Below are 10,732 nucleotides of genomic sequence, written 5' to 3' on the forward strand. Positions count from 1 at the left end.
AATCAGATCACCCTAAAAAGGGTAAACTGATCAAATAAATTGAACGAAACTTGATTTATTCAAAATCGGCTCGGTTGCCCTAAAAATGGGTAAATTGGTCAAATGAATGAAATTGAATTAGGGATTTATTCAAAAATCGGCCGAATGACCCTAAAAGGGTAAATTGGTCAAAAGACCCTCAAAAGGGTAATTTGGTCAAATGAATTGACGATTCATTCAAAATCGACCGGATGACCCTAAAAAGGGTAAATTGGTCAAATGACCCTAAAAAGGGTAAATTGGTCAAATGAATGATTTATTGAATGAATTGGCAAAAAGGATTGGTTGAATTGTCCGGCCATTGGTTATTTCAAAATTATTGAGATGCATTAGTCTATGAGCTTCTAAAAATCAAATTTTGGCCTCAATTTATTTGTTGTTTCAAAAGGAGGAATCATTTGTGAATTTCTTCAAATTAATGTCCTTCACGCAAGGGATTTTTACCAATTTTTGATAAAATGGCCAAAAAGTGATTATTAGATGTTCATATTCCAAAGATCACTCTATGAAAATGATCAGATCCTACCTTACCTTGTGCACTACCCCTTTGGATGGTACATGAAATATAAACGTGCAAGTCTCATTGGATTAAGTATCCGAGACACAAGGTGGCTTATTCCTAAACACGGGATTCCCTATGTGGCATTCCCTTTCTATGGTTAATGCATGATGCCAGTTTATTAAAGCAATGTAAATATGTGACAAATACGGCCTAAAGGACATAAATAATACATCGGGGGGAAAAGGTCTAAAAATGAAATGTATTTATTGAAAATCAAGTGCAATAACTGAAATTTAAACATGTGAGCTATCTAGTGGGTGAGTCACTAAAAGAGTGCCAAAAGGGCCTCTTATTGCTAAGGCATATGAATGCAAGCCAAGAAAATAAAAGAATGGTTAGTGCAATTGATAGTACACATAACACATTGGGAGCAATTAAGAAGAAGAAATACAATAAAACAAGTAAAAGGGGTGGAACCCCTTCTCTCGTGCCTAATGTGCTTAAAATAGGGTGAGTCTGACTCTAACCTAGGAAAATGCTAATATGGATGCATGAGGCTGGGGTTTCACTAATGCCTAGACTCGATAAAGCTTCGGCTCCCAAGCCTTCAGACCTAAAAGCGAAGGGTCATCACTCCCAGGGCATTTGATCGGTGGCTCGAGTGATCCCTTAGGTAGCGCTATGGGCGCAGAGCACACCAGCCGCCTACCCAAGGCGATCGATCCTAATCCTACAAGGCGGTGTGGGAAACGCCCACGAAAAATAAAATAAAATGGGATAACAGTAAATAGACGTGCACGTATGAAGTGCTCCCTATTTTGAGGGAAAGGGGTGAGAACCACGCGAGGCTCTAAAGGTGACACACACCCCCCCCAAATGCAATGCAAGCGCGAGATAAATAAGTAAACATACATCCAATCAACCAATCACACGTACGTGAGTGAGGGAACAGTTGGATACGCGCACGAGGCAAAAGGCCCTAAAAATGGAAAGTGCAACCCTAATATCCAAATGCAATGCATAAAAAAGGGTAGAAAAAGGAAAAGAATGGCCAAGTCAAATGCTTGGACCCACTTAGGAAGTCCCCAGTGGAGTCGCCAACTGTCGCGCCCCACTTTTTGATAGTGTGAATGTGTGATGTGTGTGCGAAGTGTGGTGTGAACGTGTGCAACATGAAAAGTAAAAGGCCATGGGACTTTGGAAAGCGACGATTTGGCCAAATGAAATTTTAAAAAGGGTTTTTTAAATATGAAAATGGAGTCGCCACTTGGTATAGATTTGGGGTGTACCAAGTCACCCAAAAAGTGTTTTTTAAAGACAAAGTAGTAAAACCCTTTTTAAAACGACTCCTAGTCCACGTAAGCCAAAGAAAAAGGTTCGGGGGTCACGTTTGACAAAGGGGAAGGTAAGGATAGAATCCAAGGCACCCCTTTGACCTAGCCAAGGCTAGTTGCGCGACTTAACCTTACCTTTCCTAATTTTCTACCCAATATATGTTCGCACGTTGGATATGACTATATGAATGCAAAACAGAAAGAAAAATGCAATCCTAAATTCTACGATGTCTCTCGTGAGGCTTTTGGTCCCAAACCACATGAATTGTGGCGGCCAACAAAGGAAAACCCCATAGAGGTCGATTAATGCAAATGAGACTCAAATGTGCAAGTGTGGAAGTGTATGAAAGAAATTAAAAATCCAAGTGTTTGTGTGCAAGTGTATGAAAAGGTGCACGTGTGCAATTGTACGAAAATTCCAAGTGTTTGTGTGCAAGTGTATGAAATATAGTGATAAGTGCATATAGGTGTAATTAGGTGCAATTTTGTGAAGTAGAAATCAAAATGAACAATAAGGAAAGGAAAATGTGAATTGAAAAGAATGAGTGAGTGATAAATGAGAATGAATGAACCTAAGGGAATGCATCAGGTCGGGTATGGGAATGACTCCTAACTTGTCGACTTCGATTTTCCCTTTGATTAGAAGGCAAAACTAGCGTGCTAAGGCTATCGAGTAGCCACACTCGCTCGTTTCCCTTATCAGAAGGGGACTCTCAGGCAAATGTACCCTAACTAGCATGAGATGTAAAAATCCTAAAATGAGGGGAAAAGGGTTCGAGGAGCATGCCAGATGATAAAACTAAGGAAAAATGCATGATATGTAGTGAACAGGCAGATAATGCATTAATGAAAAACAAAGGAAAAATCCTGTTGGGTCTAGCGTTGGACTAGCCCTTTCTATGAATTCCGACTAGCGTTGGACTAGCGGAAACGTACATTCATCCATCACATTCATTCATGGCTATGGAAAGCGAGTAGACATGCCAAACACTTGTAAACACATAACACATAGCATTTAGCATGCTTGACTAGATGCAAGAACCTAATAAAGCAATTAAACATGTAGCAACAAAAACAAGCAACCAGGGGGAAGGGGAAGTGGACCAGATGCTCTCCGAGCCCTATCTATTACAAGCCAAGAGGTGTACACATACCCCATAAAAGCATAAAGGGGAAAGGGAAATGGACCAGATGCTCTCCGAGCCCTATCTATTACAAGCCAAGAGGTGTACACATACCCCGTAAAACTTAAATAAAAGTAAAAGCGAGTAAATGCCTACAAAGAGGTAAGGAAAGCGGAGTAGGCATGCATATTCACATAACACGTAGGAGCACGTAGGGTCAAATGAAGTGCAAAAGAAGGATAGAGTGTACCTCCCTTGAGTTGGAGCTCTAACGTAGTGAAGTTACTAATGTACCCTCCAAAATAATAAGAGGGTCAAGGTACCAATTTATTTGGGAAAAATTAAAGAAAATAGGCAAACACAAGCTCATTTAGACACAAAGCTCACAAATTCATGCAATTGAAGCAATAAGCAATGAAGTTGTAGAATTAAAAGCCACCAAGGACCAAATTGAGAAAAATAACCAAGCACTCAAATTTAAATAAACATTTTTGGGAACTTCAAGAGTCTCAAAACAAAGCCAAGGTCAAGCAATCACATAAACATGGAATTGACCGGTTAGAAGCATTTAAATGCCTAAGCATTCCCTATTCATGAAATAAGGCCCCAACTATTGTGATTAAAATCATCAAAACATCCAAATTCCACATAAAGCCAAATTGTCCCATAAAGTTCTTGAAACCCCTTGAACTCATCCTAAAAAACCTTACAAGAGTCTAACCAAAACATACCAGCAGCAATGAGGACTATAGAGTAACAAGATTGATCAAATAAGACAAGTAATTGGGCCATAGTGCATTGCTGCGAAATCAAAGGGACCCAATTGATTAAATTTTCAAAGTTTCTGGGCCTTAGTGGCTTAAGGGGAGGCTTGGGGGAGCAAAGTGCAATGTTTAGAAATTATTTCATGCATAAGCATGCAAACTACGTAGAGAAATTCTGATTTCACTTCTTATGCTCTCAAAACTTCAGCAATTTTGCCGGCAAATTCACACAATCATTTCAAACCCAAAAACAAACCTCAAGCCGTTACCAAGCTTATCGTGCATGCAATAATAAGAATGAAGAAGGTTTGCAAAATCTGGAAAAACTTTCATGCAAGGCTCATGAAGAAACTGAAATTTCTGCAATTTGAAATTTTCATGCAATTCTATCCTCTGTTATAAAACATAGCAGCGGCGCTCGCATTTCACACCAAAACAAAACACTTGATCTTGCATGAATGAAGCCCTTTTCATGTAACTCTAATGTTCAGCCATCATTTCAACTAGATAACATAAGATTCGGAGTCTAGCACAAGATCATACAGCCAAATGAATTTACTATATTCTGCAAAAATCCGGAAATTATCCAACAAAGACCAACAGCCATGGACTTCCACAAAACTTTACACGACTGCCTCAAACAAAGATCCCACCCCAAATTTATATTAAAACTCATCATCTCCATGCATTATCATATGTACAAGGGGATAAAACCAACAAGGTGAAGGTTTGTAGAATCTGATTCATTTAAAAGATCTCCACCCGTTCTGAAATTACCTAGGGGAAGTTACTTAACCAAATAAACACTCATGCTGGATTGGCATTATGAAAAGAAACACAGCATTGGAAGTCTTGATTCATAGTGAAGCAGATCAAAATCTCTCAAACGTGCTCTTGAGCAAGACTCCTCAGAGTCGTAAGAAGACAGCTATTTAAGCAACTGAACGAATAGGAACAAGAAAAATGCAGACATCACCACGAAAGACAGCAGGCCTACGTTGCTACTGATTGTTATTTTAGATCGCAGAGATCTCATAGATGGGATTTCTATCACGTTAAAAGTTTCAGCAGCAGCCAGAACAAGACTCCAATATTTGCACAAGCCAGGACAGATTCAACAAGAACATGAGCAGGCCACTCTATTTTTGCAACATATGTAGCATTTCAAACGGACAGACCAGGTAAAGCTAGGATCTTGCTACTAAACTAAAGCCTAGGAACGAAATACAATCAATACCAACTAAATTTCAGGCCTCATCATACACAATAACAGCGAAAAGACAGCATCTTTGAGCCATAAAAAAAAACCAACCACAGATGACATCCGTTTCATTCATTATGACAGAAAAGAAACACGAAAACTAACAAATTTAGGTTCACAAATTCCAACCACACTCATACAGGCTGGGACAGCTTTAAAGGTCTGCGTTTTAAGAGATTCTGGAATTTAAAAGAGGACACTACTTACAATAATGATATTTTCCTTCGATGAAGAGGATGATGGTCAGTTCCAGCAACGATGGCGGCTCCGGTTCTTCGGCAAGCCGCTGGCCACTTGTTGGTTACACTGGAGAAGAAAGGTTGTGGTTGTGGGTGGCTGCGATGGAGGTTGCACCAGTGGGCTTTGGAGTGAAGTGTGGTGATGAAGTCCACGTAAGTAGAAGCAGCAGATGCGGACTGGTGGTTGGAGGTTTGCGGGCACTCCTGGGTTCTCCCTTAGTTTCCTTCCTTCCGCTGCCCTAAGCTCCCTTCACTCTCGACTCTCTCTCTCTCTCGTTTCTCCGTTTTTCTCACAGCCGTTCAACCCAAAGAACCCCTCTTTTGCTGTTCCCTTTCTCTATTCTCTCAAACTCTCAGCTGCCACCTTGCTTAGCTCCCTCTCCTCGCTCTCCCCTCTGTCCAGTTTTTTCACGTTTTTTCTTTCCGCTCCCGTTAGTTGCAAAACCCTCCCCACGATGAAGCTCTCTCTGTTGGTTCTCTCCCTAAAGCCCGCAGCCTTTCTTTCTTTTTCCTTTGCTGTTTTTCTTTTCCCTAACCAAGCTCCCCTCTGCGGCTGTCTTGCGGCTTTCCTTTTATATCTAGGAACCACAACCCTAAACCTTCAGCCAGCTCTTCTATATTTACAACCCAAGGGGCTGCCCGAAGTCCTCCCTTGCAAGCTGCAAAAACGCAGCTTGCAAGTCGCGTTTCTCTTTTTTTTTTTTTTTTTTTTTTTTTTTAACTTTCAACTTAATAAATACAGAAATGATAAAATATAAATAATAATAATAATAACAAATTGCCAAAACCCAGGTAATAATAATAATAATAATAATGAAAATAATTTAAAAACTAAACAACTAAAAACAACAAAAATGGCCATTTTTCCATCTTTTTTGTTTCATTTTTCATATTTTTCATTTTTTCTTTCAAGAAAGCATTGAATTTAAATTACAAACGACTAAATCATATTTTTTTGAATGCTTTTCTTTTCTCTTTTTTTTCTTTTTCAACAAATTCTATGATAAAACTTAAAAATAAAAATAAAACTGGAAACTAAAAACTAAAAATGAACATGACAAATAAAAAACTAAAAATGAAATTACACCAAAAATTTGGTGTCTACAGACATACCTGACATGGATGACGGTTCTTGAAACTCTAGCTGTTGAAAATCTATTGGCCTTTGTTCATAATTAAAATTGGAATCATCCAACCATCCTTGATCATACCCGTTTGAAATAGGGTCATACCATGTTTGATATTGAGGCGAAAAATTTCCAAAAGTATCTATTGGAGCACTTAGACCATCTTGAAATGCATGGCATATGTCGATTGAATGATCTGAGGCAAAATAAGTTCCACAATTTGCAGCAGCCCATTGATCATTAGAAAAAGCACAAGTTTCATAACCCTTTCTAGAAATAAAATCCAGTCTATCACCAAAATACGGAATGTTAGCAGCCATAAACTATATATATATATAAAAAAAAATAAGAGGAAAATAATAAAAAAAAATGAACTCAAAAAGAAACAAATTAATCAGGCACCAGTCCCCGGCAACGGCGCCAAAAATTGACAGGCGTCAAACCTGTGCAATAATAAATACCTGCTTAAATAAAATACAAATTCTGTATATAGCGGTAAGCAGGGTCGAATCCACAGGGAGTGGGGATAATTTAATTTCTTCTCAAGTTCCAGATATGGGGGGTTTTGAAAATGATAGTAACTAAATTACTTGGAATAAATTAATTAAAATAAAATAACTACAACTCAAATAACTAATTATCACAATAAAAATAATAATGGACGAACTCTAGCCAAGAGACAACTTCGGAAATGGTTCACTTAATTCGATCACAGATGCAAGGATTATTCCAGTTACTATCTGATAAATTAGTTATAGTTGTCATACACGCGATAAACAACCAACTCTTCCTCAATTTGTCGATAGCCAAGGTACGACCGTTGACTATTTCTCTAATCAGGAAATAACCCTAGGTACGACCATAGAAGTTCAATTCCCTAATTGCATGAATAATTAGAAGAGCCTAATTCTAACCAATCAACACGCTACGAGTGTCTCTTTAAGTTAGCCTGCCTATCTCCCTGACACAACCCCAATCATGCCAGTTGCCACCAGTTTAGAATAATTAAACAATTACGGATTTAACTACCCTAATTGGCTTCAGGTTATTGAATTAATCTAGAATCCGGGCCCTGGATAATCGAATAATAAAACAACCATATGAACATAAAGCAGAAGATAGACAAATACCAGTGAATAATGGGAATAAATAAAAACTAATTCGATCTCACAAATTTAGTAGAACCAAATCCTCCGTTGTTCTTGACTAGACAAACTTAGCCACGCCTCATGAGAAAATCTTCAAGTAATTCCACTGAGGTCCAGGCCATCAAAAAAAACCAAGAAAGAAAAGAAAACTAAACTATGCTAAAAAGCTCTAAACTAAAACTATTGATTGATTGATAAAAGTTCTCTGTACGTTTCCCCCTTTTTAAAGCCAAAAGGAAGTCTAATGCTATCTCTAGTGGTCCCTACACCAAATTCAAAGTCTTGTACGTTTCTTTTCCTAGAGTCCAAATGACTCATGCTTCTTATCCGTGGTCCCCGCACATGTGGACAAAGCCTCCCAAGTACTTGTTGTTCCAAGTCTCTCTACGTTGCTTTCTTTGAAAAGCCCAAATGACTAAATGCCTTGCACTAGCTTGTGGTCCCCACCAACTCAAGGACCTAAAGGTTGAAGCCCTTAGAAGTCTGCATTTTTCCATACAAGTCCCTCCTTTTTGGTAATTTTCTGCTTCACTCCTAAAATTGATTCCAAATACCAAATATGAGTAAATATCAGCAATTAACACAATATTTGTCAGGGATAGAAGGGGAAATCAATAATAAATTTACTAACAAATTATACCCTATCACATTTCCATGTTATGCATAGATATCATTTTGGTCATAATTATGCCCAAAATCACAGAATTTTTTTTCAAAAGATACAATAGCTAGTCTGCTGGCAAAATTAAGAATAACTTAGATCTCAAATTAATTATTTCAAGGATGACATAAACGAATCTAACCACTTCTGTTAGTAGTTTAATTAGCATCTGTTGGTGAAGGACCTATCCAAAACTGAATTTGTTAAGTACTATTCAAGGATGAAATATACATAAACCAATACTACTTAATTAACAAAAGGTAATAATTAATTTCCAACTCCTCAAATAAATAATTGCTGTCCTTAATTTTTATTTATTTATTTTATGGTATGTATGCATGATTGTCAACAGGATATGGTGGTGGGAGGGAGTGACACGACCTCGAACACGGTCGAATTCGCATTGGCTGAGATGATGAACAAACCAGAAGTTCTGAGAAAAGTTCAAGAAGAGGTTGACAGAGTAGTAGGCAAAAACAGGGTGGTTGAAGAGTCTGATATCCCAAACCTCCCATACTTATATGCAGTCATGAAAGAACAACTGCGTTTGCATCCAGCCCTTCCACTTCTGGTGCCTCATTGCCCCAGCGAGACGTGCATCGTTGGAGGCTACACAATCCCAAAAGGTGCTCGAGTTTTCATCAATGTCTGGGCTATTCATAGGGACCCTAGTATATGGGAAAACCCTTCTGATTTTCGGCCTGAAAGATTTATCGATAGCAAGTGGGATTATAGCGGAAATGATTTTAATTATTTCCCCTTTGGATCTGGACGAAGGATTTGTGCAGGAACAGCTATGGCTGAGAGGATGTTCATGTTTTCACTTGCTTCCTTGGTCCATTCTTTTGACTGGAAAATGGCTGATGGTGACAACATAGACCTGGCTGAGAAGTTTGGAATTGTATTAAAGAAGAAAACGCCTTTGGTCGCTATTCCAACCCCAAGATTGTCTGATGCATCTCTATATACCTGACATGACTAAAACCAAAAGCTAGAAAGAAGTCGAGGGTATGATGCCCCTAGAATATTTGAATTTAAAGATGCACTAGTTTTTTGAAAGAAATTGCTGAAGTGTTTCGAATCTATGTTATAAAAATTTAGAAATCTAAAATGCTTTCAAGAAATAGTTAAGGTTTTATTTGACTGCATATTTTTTCATAACTATTGCTAAGGGAAATTTAGAAATTTGTTCGACCAAACTATTATTATTATTTTTTCACTTAGGGGTGTTTCAACCTTATTTGGCTAAACTAATTCCCTAAAGCTAGCAGAGCCCCACCCAAAGATTCTAGCGAGTTACCATGCAGGAATCGAATCCAAACCTTGCAGTAGAGACTGACGACCATTCCCGACCGAGCTACCCGCGGAGTGTCAGTCCATTTTCTATTAAATCAAGTCTTTCATTTGGCGCTCGAGCTTTGCACACGATTTCAGTCCGTTTTCTATTAAATTAAGCCAATCTCCTGGTAAAACAAAAACAAGACTAAATTAGGCAATTTTTGTAACAGCCCAACCTCTAAATCAGGGATGTGACTGAACATGTATAAATAAAAGTGAAGTAAGACAAATCTTCCCCACAGATTCTTTCATGCAAGTCTTGACAAGGGCAGATTGCGGCAATATATAATCAGCTAGCTAGTATTCCTTCCATTCTTGTAGGAAAAGATGAAAGAAGGATTGGGGAGATGTTTTTTCTGTCGACTGTTACCTGTATTATTATCATCTCCCCGTATACTTCCAAACGCCAGCTTAGGATACTACATATTTATCGTTTGAAGATGCCATCACAAGAAAACGACTAAACTTCTGACCAGAAAAATGTAAATTCAGGAAAAGACGGAGATGGGATCCTCTGCATATGTTATTTATCCGGAAAAAAACAAACGGTTCCTGTTCTATTCTTCACCAGATAAGCCTGTCTTGTTTAGGTACTAGCATAAATTAGTAATCTATGTAGTCGTGCTCAGCATGCAATTTTGATTTCTCTTTTTTTTTTTGGGAAATTGGAGTTTCTTGATGTCGACATGGATACAAATTTCATACCAAAATATTGAAAGGATTAGATTAGGGAGAAGAAAATAAGTAGAAATTATTAAGAGGTGATTGATTATAAGTGAAAAGATTCCATTGGGAGCAACCATCCAAAAAAACAGGATGAAGATATCTGATTAGGTAATCGAATTCTCTAAAGCATATAATGCTTTTCTATCTTCTTCTTTTTTTTTTTCCAGCTTATATGGAATAGGGTAAAGATTTATAAAAGAAAAAGAGCAGAGTTATTAGTTCTTGTGAGAATTCTCAAGTACTACAAAAACAATTGCTATGACATAGGTGAAACAGAAAAAAATTGCTACGCCAACAAAATGGCGAATTTTGACCCGGTGCACCGATGTGTATTTGTATTTGCTTCAGCAAAACTTGCAGGATATTTTAGTGAATCATGGGTCGAAACCAACACAAGTTAAAGATGAAGCTGGCGGTGTCTTGGTGAGACTGGGATTGCAATTGGCATCTTTCGGAGTGGCATATGAAT

General features: G+C 38.0%; 1 long non-coding RNA gene across 1 annotated transcript; it reads right to left on the bottom strand.

The window, feature by feature from the left end:
* Positions 1-7,517: 7,517 nt before the first annotated feature.
* On the bottom strand, positions 7,518-9,495 carry LOC140012518 (uncharacterized). Its single transcript, XR_011819675.1, has 2 exons — positions 8,581-9,495; positions 7,518-8,072 (listed from the first exon to the last, which is right to left on the bottom strand). It is a non-coding gene; the product is annotated as an uncharacterized lncRNA (long non-coding RNA).
* Positions 9,496-10,732: the final 1,237 nt, after the last annotated feature.

This window comes from Coffea arabica, chromosome 8e (genome assembly GCF_036785885.1).
Source record: "Coffea arabica cultivar ET-39 chromosome 8e, Coffea Arabica ET-39 HiFi, whole genome shotgun sequence".
Lineage (NCBI taxonomy): Eukaryota > Viridiplantae > Streptophyta > Magnoliopsida > Gentianales > Rubiaceae > Coffea > Coffea arabica.